The sequence below is a fragment of the Piliocolobus tephrosceles genome, chromosome 3, assembly GCF_002776525.5.
Source record: "Piliocolobus tephrosceles isolate RC106 chromosome 3, ASM277652v3, whole genome shotgun sequence".
NCBI lineage: Eukaryota > Metazoa > Chordata > Mammalia > Primates > Cercopithecidae > Piliocolobus > Piliocolobus tephrosceles.
In genome coordinates this window covers 122176930-122199520 of record NC_045436.1, presented here as the reverse complement: position 1 = coordinate 122199520, position 22591 = coordinate 122176930, and the positions used below count along the sequence as shown (strand labels likewise).

Below are 22591 nucleotides of genomic sequence, written 5' to 3'. Positions count from 1 at the left end.
TACCTCAATTTCCTCATCTATGCACTGCTGGAAATAATAGTATTTGCCTCAGAGAGTTCTTACAAGGACCAAATGAAATACTACATGTAAAAACTTAGAATAGCACTTGGCTTATATAAGACCTCAATAAATGTTATCTACTCTTGTTTTGGTTTATGAATCATCATTGGATAGAGAACCTTCTATCTCAATGTGATGTGGGTTAGAAAATGGAAGATAATATCCCAGTTCTAAAATGCACTAATCATGTTCCTCAGTCAAGCTCCTTAAACTTGCTGAAATTCCTTCCTTCACTTATAAAGTAGAGATAACAACTATATTCCTAGAACTAATATGAAGGTTCGGTAAATTTTAGTTGAATGTGAATACTTATCTCATCGCTTAATACATATTATCATAAATGCTTCCAAAACAAATATTTAATATACAAATATATACATATACAATATCCATCATAAAAAACAAATATTAACTTATCCTTCTTTCTATGCTCCTGAAAAAAACAGTAGATGGTATTGTCTCACCCAAAATTAAAATTCCAAGAGGGCCTGACTTGAAAGTACATATTGAAATAAAAATTGGAACAACTTGGTGAAGATTAGCATGACCCTGCACAAGAATGACATAGAAATACATCAAGTGTTCTCTGTTTTTAAAACTCTTTGAACTGCACACTTACAGAGACTTTTTATTGTGGAAATTATTACTCAAGAAACATGTTTTCAAAATGCACAAGTTACTAGAACCTGAGAAAAACTTCCTTTTATTGATTTTCCAAACTGAGGACTTTTCCCTAGGCCTATTACCTACGCCCCAAAATCTCCACAATTTTTCAGAGATGCTCTACATGTAATCATGGGCATGTATTCTTCTTTAAGAATACACTCTGGGTAAGGTAAGCAGTGAAGATCCGTGTCTAATTAGATGTTCAGTCTTCTATATACAAGAGCATCGAAGATGCAATCTTTAGTGGTTGCTTGACTGATAAGGTACAAGGAGAGTTGGAAATCTTTCTTTCTATTGCCTTCCTGAGTTGCACATAAACAGGTAAGCTAGATTCCAACTACCATCTTTCTTATTAGTGTAAAGAAGTTAAAATAATAATTTATACTTTAAGGTTCACCTAACTAAGATTATTTATTATCTTTGAAACCTTACCACTATTATTTAAAAAGTGAGCCACTGGGCACATTTTCATGAAGAAATATATTAAGTACAAAAGCCTGCAACAAATTTGTTCAACTTAGTAAAGGCAGTTCAGTTCTTATTTTGTACTGTTATTTCAGTTACCATGGTTTAGTTAAATAACACTAGTCTCCCTACAATATGTTTCAAATTTCAGTTACCAGGGTACATTAACTGTGAGTGACTGCAAAGAACAAAGTTTGCTGCTACCTCTTCAATTAACACATCACTATACAAATAGAAAGTGCACATCATGATCAGTGATAAGCCACGTCACCTCTTTTCCAAGTCTATTAGTGTCTGGTCACTGTACGTTTGTTACTCATACATAAACAACAAAATATGTAGTTGTTATACCTCCTTATCTCCTGGTGGTACAGAGATGCTTTAGGAAGAATAATTTAATTTTTAAAATATTACTACTAGTAGATAATATTCCGGTTGATTCTCCTGGGTACACGAATGAAAATATAAAACTATTCTTTCTACCACTCAACAACTTCATTAATCCAGCCACTGGACCAATAAGTTATTTCAACTTTTGAAAAGCATATTCTCTTAGATGGATTGTTCAGACAGGCTATTGATGCTACAATTGAAGAACATGCCATTACTTCAGCTGAGTTTGGGAAGAAATATAACATAGCGTGCAACTGAGAATATCCAAACATCATGGCAAGTAGTAAAATGCATGCAGCATGGCAGAAACTTTATGGCACTGTGCAAATAACTGCAGGATTTGAACTGTCTATAAATAGAGGGATGAATGAAATAGATGACTGTGGAATGTTGACAATGATGCTAACAGTGAGACTCCAGGTACACAGTCGGAGAAACTTACTGAAGGGAAACCTGCCAGAATAAGAAGTGACACTGTCAAAGAAACTCCATATTAAAGAAATTCTCTAGATATTTCACGACATTGAAAATGCAAAGGATGAAGCCTTAAAACCTGATGTAATCTTAGAAAAGCATATACAAATTTATCAAGCCATAGGAAAAAAAAAAGGCTTACTTCATATCAAAATTCACATAACACAAAGAAGGCAAGCACTGGTAAACTATTCTTGATAAGATTTTTTTTTACAAAGAAAAAAAGCACTTTAATGTTCTATGTTTCTAATTTTTAAATTACACTGCCACAAAATCAATATTGGTTTCAATATTCTGTTCATTTTTCTGCATGTTTATAACCAAATAAGAGTTCTTAATATTTTTGCAAAAAAAATTGTAAAGTTTATGGAATAATCATATTTTTCCACTGATTATTAATATGATTTTTCATGGTTTTAGCTTGCACAATCATATTTTATGGCCCCTCACTACTGTGCAAAGTGAGGACTACCTGTGTATTCTTCAAGCACTTGGTATTCAGAAGCAGATATTTATATTCAGGACTGATATCATCTACACAAAGCTAAGTGTCATCAAGATATTGGAGCATTTTTGTCAATTTTGGAAGCCTGGAAAAATAATTAAATAGAGAAGTATTACCTAACATGGAAATACGTCCTGCTGAAGGAACTCTTGGTCTTTCTGAATTTCACCAAAAGCCTTATTCTGAATTTCACCGAAGAGGGTTAACTAAATAAGCTTTCCCAGATTTCACTACAGGGCATTTGATGTGCACTTTGTGCTCACTACCACATTGCAAATTTAATTAGGGCCTTGCTTGTTTTTTTCCTCTCTACCCATTGGCTCTAATTTAGCTACCATAATGTGTTAGTGTGCATTAATACTGTTTCTATTTACTTGCTAGGTTTATTCCTATTTAGTTAACTGAGAACCATCCTCTCCGGGAATGCGTCACATTTCTTTGATATTTAAATTCTAAAATGTTCTGATAAAAATGATGAGTAGATGTGTTCCTACTTCACAGGAACAAAAAAGTTGAAGTTAGCAGAGTTTGAATGAAATCAGGAGGCTTTTTAAATAGATTAAAGGAAGAATTTGAAAACAGTAGTATTTTATACTTTGGAGAAAGTTATGAAATAAATATCTCTGAAAATGTTTACAGAAAAGTTTCTGAAAAGACTTTTATTTGTTGATAAATGAGTTTGTAAGCACCTGCTCAGTATCAAGTATCATTTAGAAATTTCTCTTGGTATTAAGCTCTCACTTCTAAAAACTAACGGGTAGTTCAAATGCAACAATTTTAAGGTAGCACTAGCAATGATTTTAAATTTTAATTGCCTTTTACATTTCAAGCGTTCTGGTTTTATTTCCTCACATTAACTAAAAATAGTTTGCTCATTTCCATGGCTAAATGTGGAGACCACTAGGATTAACAAGAATATATTCCCATATGTTCTGAGGGGAGGAAAATATCACTTCTTTAATCTCCTTCAGCCACTTAAACCTGTTTTTCATGGTTGACCAGAGTAGGGCCTGAGTCTCCAGACTCTATAGATGAACAACTCTTACTAACACAAACCAGTTAGAATAATAATCAAAAGTGAAAAATAATTAGTACTGTTACTGGTGTGTGTGTGTGTGTGGCGGGGCGAGGGGGGCGGTGATGGGGGTGTGTTTGTATGTTTGGGGGGTAGGACTGCAAACAACTGATTACGTCACTGAATTCATCAGTAATATGATGTAATTGTGTTGATTTTTGTTGCTGCTTTTTTTATGAGGAGATATCAGATAATTTGTTGAAAATTGTTTTCTTGAGTGATGCTGGAAAAAATTGATGAAAAGTAAAAAATTCAAACAGATATATGTGGCTTTGATTTGTAACAGAATATGAAAATTATGTATGTGTTCTTAAACAAACATGTGACCTGATTTGCTTTAATTTATTGGTTCTTTTACATTTAAACTCAGTGCTTATATAAAATATTTTTAGGTTCCGAACTCAGGATTCAGGAAAATTATTTTTATTATGTAACTATCTGCCAACATCCAAAAGGAGCTGAGACAATCATTTTTAAAATTAATATCTGTATTATATCAACTACAATTTGAACCAATGTTCACTTGAACTTATCTGAACTACCTCGAATCAAGGATGACAATAAATACCAGCCATTAGTGAAATAATAAAAAACAGTACAATACCTTTTATTTATACTTTCATTTAAATTAAATAAGTAAACTGATTCTGTGATTTTATGTACACTAGAATCGCTAGTGGCACAACAGATGTACTGAATGAGAATTTCTAGAAGCAGGATCTGGGCATAGATACTTTGACAAAACTCCACAGAGTTGATTCTGATGTGTGGAAAAACTTGGGAACTTCTGTTCAAGTGTTTAACATTCCAAAAACATTAGGCAGAATAAAACTGAAGTAAATGACACAGGCTCACTCTCAAGAAGTTTAGAATTTTACTAGAGAAAAAGATTTTAAAATAAAAGTTTAATAGGCCATATGAAAATATATAAATATGCTATATTCACTCACTGAGAGATAAATTTTAAAGTCATTAAAAATAACAATTGATGAAATAAATTTCTTCATAATCACTTGTTTTTGATAACTTTTTCTTGATTATTATGAAATGATCATTATTAAAATATGTAAATAGACTAAAAAATAAATAAATTACACTGGAAATAAAGAATGTTAATGCATTGCCCCTTCAGTTCAGCATTTCTAGAAATACATTTGTGGCGGGTTGGTTGGTTTGCAAAATTTGTCTCAACATGATATTATTATATCAAGAAATATGATAGTATTAGCCTTCAAAATCATGGCTTTTAAATACTGCATTTATCCATCTTGGGGAAGAAACAATTTATTGAACTGTTTTCATAGTGGTACTCACTTCTATTTCTACACTTTTGTATTTTAAATAACACTATAATACATTTTTTATGAATATTTGTACATATCTGATTATTTCCTCATAATACTTTTTGAATGGGTTGAATCAAATAATATATGCTATATGCTGCCAAATTGTCTTCTAAATATTTTGCCAATTTACACTCACATTAGCAATGTTTACAAATGCCAACATTGGCTATTACGTTTTACATATCACTGACAATGTAAAAGAAAGGAATGTTATTTCACTGATAATTTAGTTTGCATTTATTTTCTTGCTAATGACGATTAATCCCTTTTTTATGGATTTATTGGCAACAGTATTCCTATAGTCATTAGAAAAAGTACATTTAAAGAAAAATATTAAAGAAAACCTATCAAGATTATAGAGAGTTTCAAGTTTGGCAAAGCTTAGAACACAGCTGATACGCATAGATTTGTTTCTCTGAATCAAAATCAAAGAAAACATAAAATTTTAAGTCATATGTTTAGTATTTGGCATGTTAAAAGAAATTCATACATTAATTCTCATAAAACATTAAAAGTCTCTTCAATTGGCTAAAGAGACATCTCAGAGTTTTAAATTTTATGTGGCACCTACACAGAACATTTTAATTAGTCAAGGCTAAGTGACACAGAAACATATGGAACTGGCAGTAATCTGGTTGCAGAATGATTGAGCAGTTGTGGGTGAAACAAGTTAAAGAGGATAATCAACAAGAATGTTAATTTTTTTAAGCATTAATGGCTCCTTAGTTCAAAGCTTCACAGCTTCCAGGTGTCCACCCAGATGCCACACATTAAAATGGTCCTTAGGTGCACACTGCGTCACTCATGCAGGGCATAAAATGGCAACTGGCATGGAAAATTATTCTCAAAATGAAGTCACTGATGGGACATTCTTCAATTTCCACATCTTTAACACTCATAAGGATCAGTCCTTGCTCCAACTTCAGAACTTTTTGAAATTGGAAAACCCAGTAAATACGATTAAATTTTTTAAAGAGAAAACAATTTTTCACTTGTATTCCACAGTCTTCTTTAGACACATAGACTGATGCTATAAATATTACAGCAATAACCCTGCAACTTATTACACACACATTCCACAGTGCAAATGACAACTCCTCATCACTTAAAGCTACAAACATAAAGTGCCTGATATTAAGCTGATTAGGTTTTACTTTAATCCTCAGTTTACCAGAAGTGAAAATAGGAACTGAATATTGGTCATAATGGAAGAATTTGAATTGATTGGCCTGAGCCATCTCACCATACATACATTAGAGTTCTTCCATGATGGCTTAAACAGTGTAACTATTGCAATGCATATTTAATGCCATATGAAATAACTATAAAGGCATTTTCAGAATTAGCAGCTACAGTAAGCAGAATTATCTAATGGTTTTGAACTTGAATATGTGTATCCTTTTGCCTAAATATTTTAGAAATAGCCCATTTCTAGCCAATTTTTCCAACGAATGATGAGTACCAAATGAGGACTATAAGCAAAAATATTTTTTAAAAATACCTTAGAGTAGAAATTCAGACTAAAGATATGTGTGTATTAAGAAGATTTAAACAAATTGCAAAGTCATGGTCAAATTCCTGGGCTTATTTATGGCCAATAGGATTGTTCATAGCATGTTAAAGAAACACTAGATGGCATCATTTTAATTTACACTAATTAATTTTCTATACCAGAAATTTGTGTTGGCCATTTTCATAACTAGTTTATCCCTGTTTTCTATTTCTTTCAATCAAGAACTTAAATCCTCAGACATTCCTCTGTTCATTTTATGCTCCAGTCGGGGTTACATGGCTTTCCATGGCACTTTTGTTTCCTTACAATATAATCCAAATGCCCAGAGCAGTCTCTACATTCTTATGACCTAGCAATCTCCCCTACTCAACTGGCTCAGACCGACTGGCCTTCTGCAGATCAGATGTGGTCTTGCCTTGGAGCCACGGCCCTGCCTTGTATTTGCTTCCTTTCTAATTAGGACACCCTTCCCTTAGACATTCACATGATTGACTAAATTTTATTCAGTCTTCAGTGCCTTAGAACAAACATCTTTGAGTATGCTCTCTAAGAAAGCTTCTTTCCCTAGTGTGTACTAATGTCTTTTTGTCTCACTGCTCTCTTGAATTTTCCTGTAGCATTTAGAACTGTAAAATTACTTATTTCTGTTCCCAATTGGCCCGTACTGGATTTTATTGGATTTATTCCCACTTAGTTAAGAGCAGTGAGACTTTTCAACTGTGTGGGTAACCTGCATATGTTGTATCTGTTACTATTTTTCAGATGATAAAACAAGCTTTCTTTATAACCCCATAGAATGCATGCTAAACAGAACTTAAGGAGAATAGTGTCCATGTAAAAGAAATGATTTTCCAAGGTACACTATGTATTTTGGACTAGATACAGAGAAATATGCTTTTTATCAATAAAAATGTGCAAGGGAAATATGCTTTTAATCAATAATCAGTATCCTCTGAATCCTTATTCTAAAGAAGCAAAAAGAAAAATAATATATTGTCATTGGAACATAGTCTACTGGAAAAAATTTATAGAAAAGGATTTTCAACACAGAAAGAAGGTCTGGACTTGGAAACTAAGAAAGATATACTTCTTTAGGGCCAGGAGGGACACCCATTTTTAAGGACAAGAAAACATTCAGAATCAGAGATAGGCATGTTGCTAAAGAGATGACTTAAGGTGACACAGGAAGGAGGAACAGAGGAGTTATGGGATAGAAATTGAGTTGAGGGATAGAAACTGAAGAAAGAAGCTAAAGAAAAATAGGTGTTGAAATGTATCAGTCTCATGATTGTTTAAAATAAAATATCATTCCCAACACTTAGTGAAAGCTACAATGATTGTTCAGCAGAGCAGTGTCCATGTTAAAGGGTTGTTGTTATACTAATTGTCCATATTTCTATTCTAAATTATAAAATGAATCAAAATAATTTTGAAGTCAATATTGTTTACTTTCTTTTTGAGTGAATTTCTTTCTATTTTATTTAAAATTATAATAATTTTTAATTTTTAATAATGTGATATAATTATTACGGCATAAAGAATTCCTTAGATCAGCTACCTGTGCCATAATATTTTCATTAAAGAATTATGCAGGACAAACTAAGTATATTCAAATACGAGTACATGCATTTTATCTCAAAGACAGCAGCTTTCTCACCTGGATTAAGTCTCTTCATAGGTGCTTAGTCAAACTTTCAGCCACTAGAACTTCAGACTGTCACAGAAGAAAATAGCCAGCATCCAATAAGCTCCTTTGTAAATTCACCTTGCAACAGATAACCAAAGGTTTGTCTGTTATCACATTTGTCCTCACAGTAATGCATAAGACTCTGTATCACTGTTAAACATGGAGATATACTAAACAATAGAAAGTTAAATTACCCTTCTCAGATTACACACTTACTGGAATGGGTGGTCTCCAGAGATGTTGAATTGGAAGCTGGCATCAAGCCTCTTAAACTGGCATTTTTTAGACATACCTATATTCTGTGAGTATATTATCAGCATACTTCATTTATTGTTGCAAACACCTTGTTTTGTTAAAATTTAATTTCATTGTAGGGAAAAAATATATTTAAAGAAAAATTTTTGCAAGGTCCTTGTGCTTAAATTTACTTACTTTTATGAGAAAAAAAAACATTTTTTAAAACCGAAATGGTAAAAGCATGAAAGTTTAGTGGGTTATTGGTTATAATGAATATAATCCTAAATATTTTTCATCTTTTATATTTGACCATCAAAGCAAAGGAAAATGCTTTAAATGCAAGCATTGATTATTTCTTTTTAAACAGCATGCAATATACATGACTGGCATAGAGTAAATTGCATATATCTAAAGTCTACAGTTTGATCAGACTTGTAAATCTATCACCATAATCGAGGTAATGAATATATTCGCCACCCTCAACTGTCTATATTATTTTATAATCCTCCTTCCTGCCATTCCTAGTCCCATCTCCTTTTCTAGTCAAACCCTAACCTACTTTATGCCATTATAGGTTAACTTGCATTCTATAGAACCTTAAATGAATGACATAATATAGCATGTACTCTTTTTTTTGTCTAGCTTTTTAAATTCTGCATTTTTTGGGATTTATTCATACAGTTACATGTACCAATAATTTATCTTTTTTTTTAATGCTGAATAATATTCCACTGCTTGAAAAATACCACAACTTATTTAAGCATTCACCTGTTGTGAATGTACATTTGGGTTGTTTCCAGGGTTTTGTCTATTACAAGTAAAGTTCCTGTCAATGTTTGTGTACATGCCTTTGGATGGATATATACCCCCATTTATCTTGAGTAAATATTTAGGAATGCAATGGGTGGATCATATGATAGGTGCATGTTTAACTTTTAGAAAGTGTCATAGTGTTCTCTAGAGTGCCTGTACCAGTCTACATTCCCATCAGCAGTGATAAGAGGTCCTATTCCTCCACATCTTTGCCAACATTTGGTATGTCTTTTTAATTTAAGTATTCTTGTAAATTTGTGGTGGTATGTCATTGTGATTTTAATTTGCACTGTTTTAATGACTGCTGTTAAGCCTGTTTTCCTGTGCTTGTTTACCATCTGTATATGTTCTTTGGCAAAATGCCTATTCAGACCTTTGACCCATATTCTTATAGGTTTTTGTATTATACTATTACTAATTTTAAAAGCTCTTTGTATAATCTGGATGTGAGTTTTATTTTTTTTAAATCAGATATATTCTTTCTAAATGTTTCCTCCATATCTACGGTTTGACTTTTCATTCTCCTAACAGTGGCTTTCAAAAACAGGAAGTTTTAATTTTGATGAAGTCCAGTTTTTATCATTATGGACTGTTATCTAGTATGTAAGATTAACCTAAGAACACAATATTTTCTTCTAAGTTTTCTTCTGGAATCTTTTAGTTGTAGATCCTACATTAAGACATATGATTCAATTTCAGTTAATTTTTATATATACTGTGAGGTATACATTAATGTTATTTTTCAGATGTTGATATCTAAATGTTCCAGCATTATTTGTCGAAAACATTATCACTTATCCATTTAATTACTTGTTCATCTTTATCAAAAATCAGGTGTCCATATATATATGAAACTATTTCTGGAATCTCTTCTCTGTTCTCTTGGTCTGTTTGCCTCTCTTTATGCCAATTTCATACTGTCTTGATTAATGTAGCTTTCTAATGAGTCTTGAAGTCAGGTAGTGTTATTCCTCCAACTTTGATATCCATTTCCAAATTTGTTTTGGCATTCTATATCCTTACATTATTTTATGATGTTACAATCAACTTGTCAATTTATACTCTCCCAAAAATTCCTTCTTGGATTTTGATAGGGATTGTGTTAAATCTAAACATGGATTTGGAGAGAATTCACATTTTAACAATGTCGAGTCTTCTGAATTATGAACAATGTATGTTTCTCCTTTTACTTGTTTTTCTTTTATTTCTCTCAGCAATATTTTGCAGTGCTCAGTGTACACGTATCTTTTGCCAGATTCTTCCTTAAAATATTTTATATTTTTGAGGCTATGGTGAATGAAAATATATCTAATTATTCATTGCTAGTAGATAGAAATACAATTGATTTTTGTACATTGCTTTTATGTCTTGCAATCTTGCTAAATTTAATCATTAGTTCTAATAGCTTCTTTGTAGATTCCAGTAGTATTTATATATATGATCATGACATCTGCAAATAAAAGCCTTTTTAATGCTTTTTCTTGGATGATTGCAGAGACTAGACTTCCAGTGTAATGTTAAATAGAAGTGATGAGATCGGGATTCCGCAACTTCCTTGGTCTTAAAAGGAAAACATTCAGTTTTTTACCATTAAGAGTAATTTAGCTATAGGTTTTTAATTATTGTCTTCCACTAGCTGTCGAAAGACAACTTCTTTTATTAGCTGTTTCCTTCTGCTACTAGTTTATTGAGTGTTTTTTTTTTTAATCAGAAATAGACATATTTTGTCAAATACTTTTCTGCATCTATTGAAATGATCATATGGTCTTACTCTTTAATTTTATTCATCTGATGAGTTACATTGACTGATTTTTTAAAATGTTAAACCCATCTTGTATTTCAGGGATAAATTCCATTTGATCATTAGTTAATACCTTTTCATATACCATAGGATTTAATTTCCTAAATTTTGGTTTAGGATATTCCATCTGTGTTCTGAAATATATTGGTCTATAGCTATCTTTTCTTATACTATCTTTATCTGATTTTCATATCAATGTAATGTTAACTCATAGAAGAAGTTGGGATGTATTCTGTCCCCTTTGATTTTCAGGGAGAGTATAAGTAGTATTGGTATTACCACTTCCTTAAATATTTTGTAGAAGTCACACACAAAAAAGCTATTTGGATCTTGAGTTTTCTTGGGGAGAAAGATTTTAAAGGTAAATGCAATTTATTTAATTGATATAGACTATTCAGGCTATACATTTTTTATCGGGTGAGCTTTTATAGTTTACCCTTTGTCAAGATGAAATGGTCTACTTCACTTTGTTGTCAAATGTATATTACATGATTATTCATAATGTTCTTAATATATTTTAATATCCTCTTAATATCTGTATAATCAATAGTTAAATCACCTCTCTCATTTCTAATACTTATAATTGTTTTCGCTCTTTTTTTCTCATAGTCGGACCAAAGGTTAATCAATGCATTAATATTATCAAATAACCACTTATTGGTTTCTTTGATTTTATCTACTATTTTTCCATTTCTATTTCACATATATGAAAACTCTACAATGGTGTGCTTCCAGTTCCCCTCTCCTGGTCTTTGTGTAACTGTCATACATTTCATTTGTACATAATTTATTTTTACATAATATGGATAACTATATTAAGTACAAATATAACAATATACATAACTATATATTTAGATAGCTATATTGTTATCTGTGTTTAAACAGTCAATTATCTTTTAAAGAGACTGAAGTAATACTTTCAACTTTCATATACTTATCTACATCTTCACCTACTACAAATCCCTTCTTTCTTTGTGTAGACATATATTTCCATTTGGTTTCATATTCTTTGTACCTGAAGAACTGCCTTCAATATTTCTTATAATGAGTGTCAGCTAGTGATAAAATTTTCAACTATTGTATTTCTAAGAGTTTATTTTGCCTTTGTTTTTGAAATATATGTTCACAGGATATAGAATTTTAGATCCATATTTATACTTTCTCTCTCCTTTATCTTTCTTTCCTTCAATAGTTTACAAATGCTTGCCATACTTTCTTCTATCTCATGCCTTATTTCCAATCCAATCTGTTGTGATTCTTATCTTTGTTCCTCTGTATTTATGTTTTCCCTCAAATTTTCTCTCTCAGTGCTTTCAGAATGTTCTCTTTATCACTAGTTTTTAATCATTTAATTGTAACATACCTTGATGTAGTTTTCTCACATTTCTTGTGTGTGGGCGTCAATAAACTTCTAGGATCTATGGGCCATAGTTTTCATCAAACTTCAAAAACTGATCACATGTGTATTAGTCCTGGACATTTTTATCAAAAGATTTTTCTGTTCATAAAATACGTCAGGCACCTACTACTCATTCATTTATTGAACAAATATTTCTTGAATAATCGCTGCACACTGGGAACTCTTTGAATCACTAGGAATACAATAGTCAACAAGAAAGCAGAAGTCCCTGCCCTCATGAAGATTACATACCATGTGAGAGAGACAGATTACAAAAAATGGGTAAATAATGTGTTATATGTCAAGAACTGCTGTAGGGTAAAATTAAGGTATTAATAATGTGACATTTGAATAGACACTTGAAACAAGGATATAAGCCATAAATGGAGCATGGAGAATTATTTTAGATAAATTGAAGAAAATACAAAAGCAATGAGATGGGAGCAAGCCAATTAATATTTTTCAAGGATTTCAAGAATGCCACAGTGCCTGTAGTTGAGTCAGTGGGAGATGAACCCATTTAGTTAGTGTGGTCCCAACTATGTGTAGGTCATTATGCAAATGTTAACTTTTACTTTGAGAAAAATGTGAATCCATTGCAGAATTTTTGAGAAGAAAAGTACATGATCTTTCTTATGTTTTAAAACATTCAGTTCACAGCTTTTAGAAGGATATACTATAAAGGAAAAATGATGTATATAGGCAGATAAGTAGGGAGGTTAGTATAACAATCCAGATGATGGATGATGGGGCTTAGACAAGATTGGCAAAAATGAATGTATGAGACATAGATTCTGATTACATGTTTAAAGCAGAGAAAAAAAATTTGCTTGTGGAGTGGACGTAGAGTATAAGAAAAATACAGAAGTAAAAGGGTCGTTGTTTGTGACATGGGTGGTTTAAATAAAGTAGCTAACATAGAGTGAGAAAGTGTGCAAAAAGGGTACATTGTGACATTATGACTGGGATTTCTCTTCAGTATTAATCTGAGATGTCAGATACATAGTTGGTTACAAGAGTCTAGAGTTAGGACTTAGATTTAATTCAAAGTCTTAATAGATATATGAATTTAGTCAGTAGATGATTTATAAAACAATGAAACATGATGATATCTCATCTGGACAAGATCATAAGGAGTGATATAGATAAATAAAAGAAGAGGTCTGAAGATCTGTCTCAAATGTGTAGAAAAGTCCAAACACATTGTGAGAGTTTTTCATACGTTATTTTGTGGTGATTAATAGTATTTTAATATGTTGCTTGAGATTGCATTAACAATGCATCAAAGTTGATTCAGAAGATACCAAAGAAATAAGTTGCCATTTTAGATATCTATGCTTTCGTCAGGAATTATTTTTGTTCACAGCTGCACTGTGTATGTGTCATGCACTACATTTAGATTTTGGACACCTGGCAGTGTTGTTGGCTGAATATCAAGAGTGAGAGTTTTTGTTAACTTGTGACTCATCAAGATATTTCTGATTAAATGTGGTCTTTTAAGAAAAGATCTTGTCTTTCTTCATGACTGAAGTCATGTTATCTGGGTTTTCATTACCCAGATAGGTAACTGAACAAGATAAATAATTCTGGCAGATGAATGAAAACTGAAGCATCATTTAACTTTAATAAATGTTTTCTAAATCATATACACATACAATAACACCTGTTGTAATGAGCAAGCCTCTTTATATCATAATAAGGACATAGAAATAAAGAGAGCAGATTTTTTAAGTTTCCAGCAGTCTTCAAGTTACACAATCGCTTTAAAAGAGGAAACACAACAACAAACTCCATCATTTTGTTGGTATGTCTGAAATATGCCCAACAAAGACCTCTTTTTTCTCCATTCACTTGACCTGAACCCTATATACCTATCAAAGTATCACACGGTTTCAAAAGAGCAATATTTACATTATTGTCTAAGTAGATGGAGACACTGAGAGAATTACTTACAAGTAGATAAAAAAAAATTAAAGAAAGTACATGGGCACTAATATTTAAAATGAAAAGTAATAATATTTACTAGTAAGAGATGACTACAGGAATAAGACTAATTAGCCACAATGCTCTTCTTTACTACATTTGATTTATCTTTCTATGTCAGTACCTCTCAAAGTGTTGTCTCTGAACCACACTATTAATATGACCTGGAAACTTTTTAGAAATAAGATTTTCAACCTTACCCAAGACCTGCTGAATCAACAACTCTGAGGGTGGGGACCAGCAATCTGTGTTTTGCAAGTCCTTTAAATGAATCTGGTTTACATAAAAGTTTAAGAACCATTGATCTATATCAAGCATGTAATAATAATAATATCATCTAGTATTAAATAAAACCTATGTGTACTAGACACTCCATTAGGTACCTCACATATATTTTTAATTTTATAACTTTTCAAGGTAGCTATTTTTATTCCACTTTAACAATGAGAAAATTAAGGCACACAGAGGTTAAAATAAACATTTTTTAAATGTTTCAATATTCTGAAAATAGTGATGTTATTCTAAAGTGCTTTAACTTTCATGGGGAAAATGATAAATGAGCTTCAAATCTCTAAAAGATAAGAAAATCAGTAGTATTTGATAATGCTAATATATTCTCAGAAGGACTTTTCTGGGCTGTTAAATGTTTGTAATCAAGTGTCAACTTAATTCAATGATATGTAGTTCTAAAGGACACTATTAAAATTAAAAGTCAAACTGAAATAATGTATAAAAATCAGAAGCCAATAGCAATAATATTTGCTTGACATGATTATCTTTGCAGTTAAAGAAAAGAAAACTAAAGGAAGTGAAAATATATTGACAAATCTATCAGGAACAAAAAAAATCATAGACTTTTTCAGCATTTTTTAAAATTTTCCAGACAAGCAGATTAGATGCACATTAACTTTTTCTTGGAAAGAGTGCATAAAGAAAAATTGTAAGATTGTGCACTTACAAAAGAACCCTCACTTGGAAGAGAACCAGAGAAAATGGAGACATAAAATGTCCATTGCATCTAAAATTGCTGCAAACATTCCAAAATATTTTTTGTTACAATTTATTAATGTCAGTATTCGACTTGATCCTATACCACATAATCCCTTTCAAAAAGGCAACATTATTATAAAGTTTCTGCCTGTGACATATTTACATTCCACAGCTAATTTACCCCTGGAAGGAGCAGATTTTAAAAAGTGCTAACGTAACTACAACTGCAGAGCAGCTCTTTGGAGACAATAATTTATTTGAGTCATAAATAATTTTCTTTTGTGACTTATTTTCCAAAATAATAATAAGAAATCATCATTGGGGGTTTCTCCACTCACCAACTGCTACTAAAAAAATTATAGAAAGACATTCTACATAAATACAGGTCATGACTTGAACTATAATGCAGAAATGAAAAATGATGTGGACTGATGGCAGAGGACTGACATATAAGAAAAAGAGGCATTTTGGCAGAAAAGTTGTATTTAATTGCACCAGAAATATTTGGAAACATTGTTCACAGTTTTTTGACTTGCATATGTTGGCGGAGAAGTAAAACAAATCAAAGATTATTAAATACATAAAAATGCACTGAGGAAACCAACACTTCATTACAAGTTAAACATGTGTTTTTACTCTTATACCTTGGTTTTTGTGCTCTCAACTTGATGTAAATCCTCAAGCCCATGAAATAAATGTCCATCAGTTTCTGTCTTTTGAAAAGTAATTGAAAACAAAAGTATAAAGAATTTTTATGTAAAATAATTATGTTTTGGTAATATCGACATTTTACATATTTTCCACCTCTTTAAAAATATGTGTATATAAATTCAGTAATCCCCAAATAACATGTTTAAAACAAACAAACAAAAATGCTTGGTACATATCCTATGTCAGTATCATCCAAGGTACTAATGATCCTTTGATGAATCAGACATAGCCACAGCTACGGTGAAGCTAATACATCTGTAGATGTCAAACAGAAAACAGTGGGCAAATGATGTCTTCAACAGCTTTTAGTTTGCTTATTTTGTTTGGCTTTAAGCGTATTCAAGGCATGTCCCTTGGACGTATTAATTACATAAGATAGTAGACATTCTTTCTCACAGATTTCTTTCCCTATTTTACCCCTTAAATTTTAGCGTTCTACAGGTTTCCATTCTAAACCTTCTTTTTTTTTTTTTTTTTTGAGACGGAGTCTTGCTCTGTCGCCCAGGCTGGAGTGCAGTGGCGGGATCTCAGCTCACTGCAAGCTCCACCTCCCGGGTTCACACCATTCTCCTGCCTCAGCCTCCTGAGTAGCTGGGACTACAGGCGCCCGCCACCACGCCCGGCTAGTTTTTTGTATTTTTTAGTAGAGACGGGGTTTCACCGTGTTAGCCAGGATGGTCTCGATCTCCTGACCTCATGATCCGCCCGTCTCGGCCTCCCAAAGTGCTGGGATTACAGGCTTGAGCCACCGCGCCCGGCCTCTAAACCTTCTTTAAGTGGTCTCGTTACACTGCATTACATTTTACTACCTTTCAAATGCTTTCAGAATCATCTTTCCAGGCAACATCTACCTTACAATGAAAAAAGTATGTTGGGTCTTCCCAATACCTGTATGCCCTTCGCACAACTTCTTACTGGCAGTATCTGCAACTTTCTGTCTGATTGCTTTCTTTGATGGCAGGAGCATGCTAGGGACCTGCATGTAAATTAGGCCACAAGTGTGCTGATCTTGTTCCCAGGAAGCAGCTTCAATCAATGACAGACCAGAGTTGGTGGATAATCACTCTAGCTCCCTCACTCTTCAGTGGATCCACTCTGAAGCATGGTCTACAGAGTCTTTTATAGATACAAGTGGAAGGAAAAAAAAAAAAAAAAAAAAGTTACCCACACAGGTAACTTGTGAATAGCACTTCCTGTGTTGGTTTACTTCTCCCTTTTTTTCTCACTTCTCTATTACCCTACCAGTGCTTCCTAGGATTAACTTTCAAATAAACGATTTATACTCAAATCCAAGTCTTAACTTAATCATCCATCTATTGGGTCTTTATATCTGTATGTTTCATAGACAACTGAAGTTTAACATGTGTGAAATCAAACTCACCTTTTTCAGATATATAGCTCAGATATTCCTGATATCAACAAACAGTGCCACCATTCACCTTGGGAAACAAATGTTCAAGCACATTTTTAATTTTATCATTTCCCTTATCCTCTATGACCTGCCAGAAAGCCTCTCTATTCTAACTTTTCAACATTTCCCAAATATGCCAATTTTCTACATTACCATGTTGTATACTTTTATGTAGCTTCTAATTGTGTATTACCTGCATTGAAGCAATTGATCTTTACTAAAGTCTTATCTCCCTCAATCTTACATAACCAGCAACAATTAATTGTATGTGTCAGCTTGACTGGGCCATGAGGTATCCAGACATTTGTCAAACATTATTCTTGATATATCTGTGAGGGTGTCTTTGGATGAGTAAGATTTGAAGTGGTAGACTGGGTAAAACAAAATGTCCTCTCTATGTTGATGCCCCTCATGTAATCAGATGCAAAGCCTTGATATGGTTTGGCTGTGTCCCTACCCAAATCTTGAATTGTAGCTCTCATAATTCTCACGTATTATAGAAGGGACCTGTTGGGAGGTAAATGAATCATGGGTTGAATCACGGGGACGGGTGTTTCCTGTGCTGTTCTGGTGATAGTGAGTAAGTCTCACAAGATCTGATGGTTTCGTAAAGGGCAGTTCCCCTGCACATGTTCTCTTCCCTGCCACCATAGAAGACGTGCCTTTGATCCTCCCTTGACTTCTGTCATGACTGTAAGGCCTCCTCAGCCTCATAAAACTGTGAAACTGTGAGTCCATTAAAACTCTTTTCCTTTATAAATTACCGAGTCTCAGGTATGTCTTTATCAGGAGGATGAAAGTAGACTAATACAAGCCTGAATAAAGCAGAAGCCTGACTCTCTCAAAAGTGAGAAGAAATATCTGTCACATTGCCTTGAGTGGGGTCTTCGTGCTGCTAACTGCGTCCTCCATAATCACATGAGCCAATTCTTTTTCTTTTTCTTTTTTCTTTTTTTTTTTTTTTTGAGACAGTCTCACTCTGTCACCCAGATTGGAGTGCAGTGGTGTAATCTCAGCTCACTGCAACCTCTGCCTCCCAGGTTCAAGAGATTCTTCTGCCTCAGCCTCCCAAGTAGCTGGGACTACAGGTTCATGCTAGAACACCCGGCTAATTTTTGTATTTTTAGTAGAGACAGGGTTTCACCATATTGGCCAGGCTGGTCTCAAACTCCTGACCTTGTGATGTGTCCATCTCAGCCTCCCAGAGCTTTGGGATTACAGGCGTGAGCCACTGCTCCCAGCGCACATGAGCCAATTCTTAACAATAAATCTTTATCTATTTATCTATCTATGGCCTATTGATTCTGCTTCTCTGGAGAATCTTAATACACAGTCACTATAGGCATACCCTGCCATCATGTTGGTTATTAAAAAAGAAAGGAAAAAAGAAAAGAAGGAAGAAAGGATCACAGGAAGAAAAGAAGAAAGTGACTCTATATCATCAATCTGCTTAAAAGTAAAACAGTGACTATAACATAGCTTTCTAGATAATATTCAAATTCCATGAGCATAGCATGAAAATGTCTGCAATCTTTCTTCAATGAATATTTCAATCCTCATCCACTTGACATCACAATAATATTGAATGCTTTGTAATTCACAGAACTATTTGAGAACAAATTTTACTCTCAAATAGTTTATCTTTAGTGCCTAAAACATGCTCCCATAATCTCCTTCTTTAGGCTAACTCATTAATCAATATTCAATTCTAATGCAACCTAATCCAGCGTATCTTCACTGCTCCACTTCAACCCCCAAATCTGTCTTAGTGCGCTTTCTATCTGTTCCCATTTTGTACCATGTGCTAAACACTGAACTAAATGTTGGGGGAGATATGAAGACTAAAATATCATTTCTGCTTCCAAGGAACCTACAGTCTAGCATAGCCTGGCATACAAATTTAAGAAATTTATTTGAAATGAGTAGAAGAAAAAAGTGACAGAAAAGTACAAAATGTCATGATTTCTTCCAACATAAATCCAGAAATTTAAACTGGAGAAAAAGTGATTTGGAATTACAACTCAACATTTGTGTTCTCTCATTAGTTGTTTATTCATGTAAAATATAAGCCACTAATTAATTATGTTTCTGTTTTCAGCTTCCTCCTTAAAAGCAAAAAAAAAAAAAAAAAACTTTCAATATGTTACTGATATATTATTAAAATTCTGAAAAATAAACTATTTAAACTTAAAAATCATAGTATAAGTTCTATATTGTATAAGTTCTATAAATATAATTTCTATATTGATTATTGAAGATTGTTAGGAATACATATAAGAATTGCAAGTTTATCTCTGAATTACTTTAAAGGAGAGGAATTTACTTTCTGGTTCATGGTTAATTAAAATTTTAAAAGAGAGAAAATAAAATAATAGACCATTCAAAATGGCACTATATTAAGTAAATTTAAGGCAGGTTAAAAATAAAAACACAATATCTCCAAACTATAGAAGGAAAGGTTGGCAAATGAAATATGTGTGTAGTACTATGGAGGAACCAATTGACGTAACTGAAATTGCTATTTCTCATGTTTCTAAACATCAAATAGGAGTTGACCTTGTGCTTGCAATAGTCTGTCCCTGTCTTCCATTTGAGTTAATGAAGATCTGTATAAATTTGCCAACATGAACTGGAGCTTAAAGCCCTGATGTAATTAGTTGATGTATTAATTTGCCAGCTAGACATGAATTGAACATTACTATGGTGGATTATCCTTCCAAACCTTTACAGTAAAAGCCCTAAAGGAGGTAAAGAATATAGGTCATTTCCAGTTTCAAACTACTGACTGAAAATTTAACACAGACAACAAATAATTTTCTATGAGGAGAGTAAATCTTTTTTACCAACAGAAGATTCATCATCTAACCGCATAAACAAATATGTTTAAAGAATTACAAGTCAGCATCTTCATTACTATCATAGAAACAAAAGAAAAAAATGCAAATATTAAAACTACCCCACAACAATTTAATTCAAACATTCAATGTGTTACTGATGTATTATTAAAATTCTGTTTAGCTAAATATTAAATCTACAAAAAGGGAGTACATGAACTGCATTTGATTTATGTTTCATCTTAATGTTTGTATCTTCTTATAATGAAAGTATTATTCTATGTAGATCAGAAATAATAAATATGGCCATTAACATTACAAACCATAATTTCCTTAGATACAGGCAAGTCATCAATAAACTCACTGTAAACTTGAAACATGAATTAAAAACCATAAACACAACTTGGAAAGTACCTTTAGGAGTGAACTTCACAGAAAAAGGGATGAGAAATGCATTAATCTAGTCCTTATTGTCTTTCTAATTTGCCGCTATATCTTCAGCACCCACTTTAATTTTATTCATGCCTATATTATCATGACTATATAGGCATGAATAGAATAGTGCTTCAGACACAGTAGGCACTCATTACATATTTTGGAAAGAACATTTAAATGAATGAAGTTATAGAGTTCCAGCACTGTTTATAAGAAGCTAATACAATGATACAATTGTGTATTAAATACAGACAGGTGATCTTATAAATGTGTTGTCTAAATTCATTGCCAAAAAAGTTAAGTGTTTTATTTCAGGTTGTCTAATTAGTATACACACCTAGGAAACATACAGTCAAAACTTGTCACACTGAACTGACAAAACTAAGCAGGAAAACATTCTTACCACCTCACCCCAATCCATCAAACCAAAGACAAAGAACAAAGTAACTAGAAAAGAATAAACAACTGAACAATTTTCTAGTCAAAGTTTACTAATGGTGTGAAAATCTATTAATAAAGACATGTAAGATATCCATAATAATCAGCTTCAACAAGCCTGTTGATTTTTTCAATTTGGATTAAATCGCTTCCCATTGAGACTGTTGCCTGGGGACCCTATTTGAGTTCATAATTCTCACAGGATTCTTATCCTCTTATTTAAGAATAAAGAAATTTTGCTTGTAAATAGTCATTTAATTTACAGAGGATTGTGATATCTAGGAAAAGTTGTAATACTTAAGTAATCTAGCACCTTGTTAGATAAATCCTGTTCTAACCCACAGTTTGCCAAACCATGAGACTGTAGAACCAAATCATGATTTTGTTCATTCCCTATATCTAAATGTCTTATGGTTTTATTTTTCTCAGCTTCTGCATCTATAAGCTGTATCTGCCTGATGCTAACTTAGGTACAAGGCTCAATCTTGGCTAGATTTACAGAAATAAATCCCCTAACACCAAAAATTTCAGAAATTTCATATGTTACTAATGACTTGAGGAAATATGGCAGGATGTGAGGTAGGCAATTGCATAGTTTTTTGTTATTACATTGATTCTGTATCCCTTTCTCTTTTCCTCCATTTTCTTACTATCATTACTTGTGGCAAATAAGGTCTTGGCTTTATACATAAATTTTACTGAAGTCAAAGGCAGAAGTCATTTTTGTAGACATTTTTCTCATACCAAGAAATAGGAGTATATCATAGTTATTCTCAATTTATCATCTCTTCACCCCAAATCTTTTCCCAAATATTTATTTTGCTCATTTCTCTTTGTCTTCTTCTGGTATTCCCATTACACGTATGTTACACCTTTTACAGTTGTCCCAAAGGTCTTGGATATTCTGTTTCGTTTCATCAGTTTTGGAAGTTTCTATTGACATATACTCAAGTTCAGAGATTGTTTCCTCAGCCATAGTCAGTCTAAGAAATTAGCCATTTCTGTTAGTATTTTGATCTCTATCATTTCCTTTTTATTCATTCTTAGAATTTCTATCCCTCTGTTTATTGTATCCATCTGTTCTCACATATTGTCTCCTTTTTTTCTTTAGAATATTTTTCATATCAGTCATATTGTTTTAAATTCCCGGTCTGATATTTCTAATATTTCTTCCATATCTGAGCATAGTTCTGAGACTTGCTCTGTCCCTTCACAATGTACATCTTTCGTTTTCGTGTCCCTTGTAATTTATTATTGAAAACTAGACAAGATGTACGGCGGTAGTCCCCAACCTTTTCGGCACCAGGGACTGGTTTCATGAAAGACAGTTTTTTCCAGGGATGAGATCATCAGGC

General features: G+C 32.7%; 1 non-coding gene across 1 annotated transcript; it reads left to right on the top strand.

Moving 5' to 3' along the window:
- Window positions 1-551: 551 nt before the first annotated feature.
- LOC111555809 lies at window positions 552-654 on the top strand. The gene has a single exon (XR_002735651.1). It is a non-coding gene; the product is annotated as a U6 spliceosomal RNA (small nuclear RNA).
- The last annotated feature ends 21937 nt before the right edge of the window (window positions 655-22591 follow it).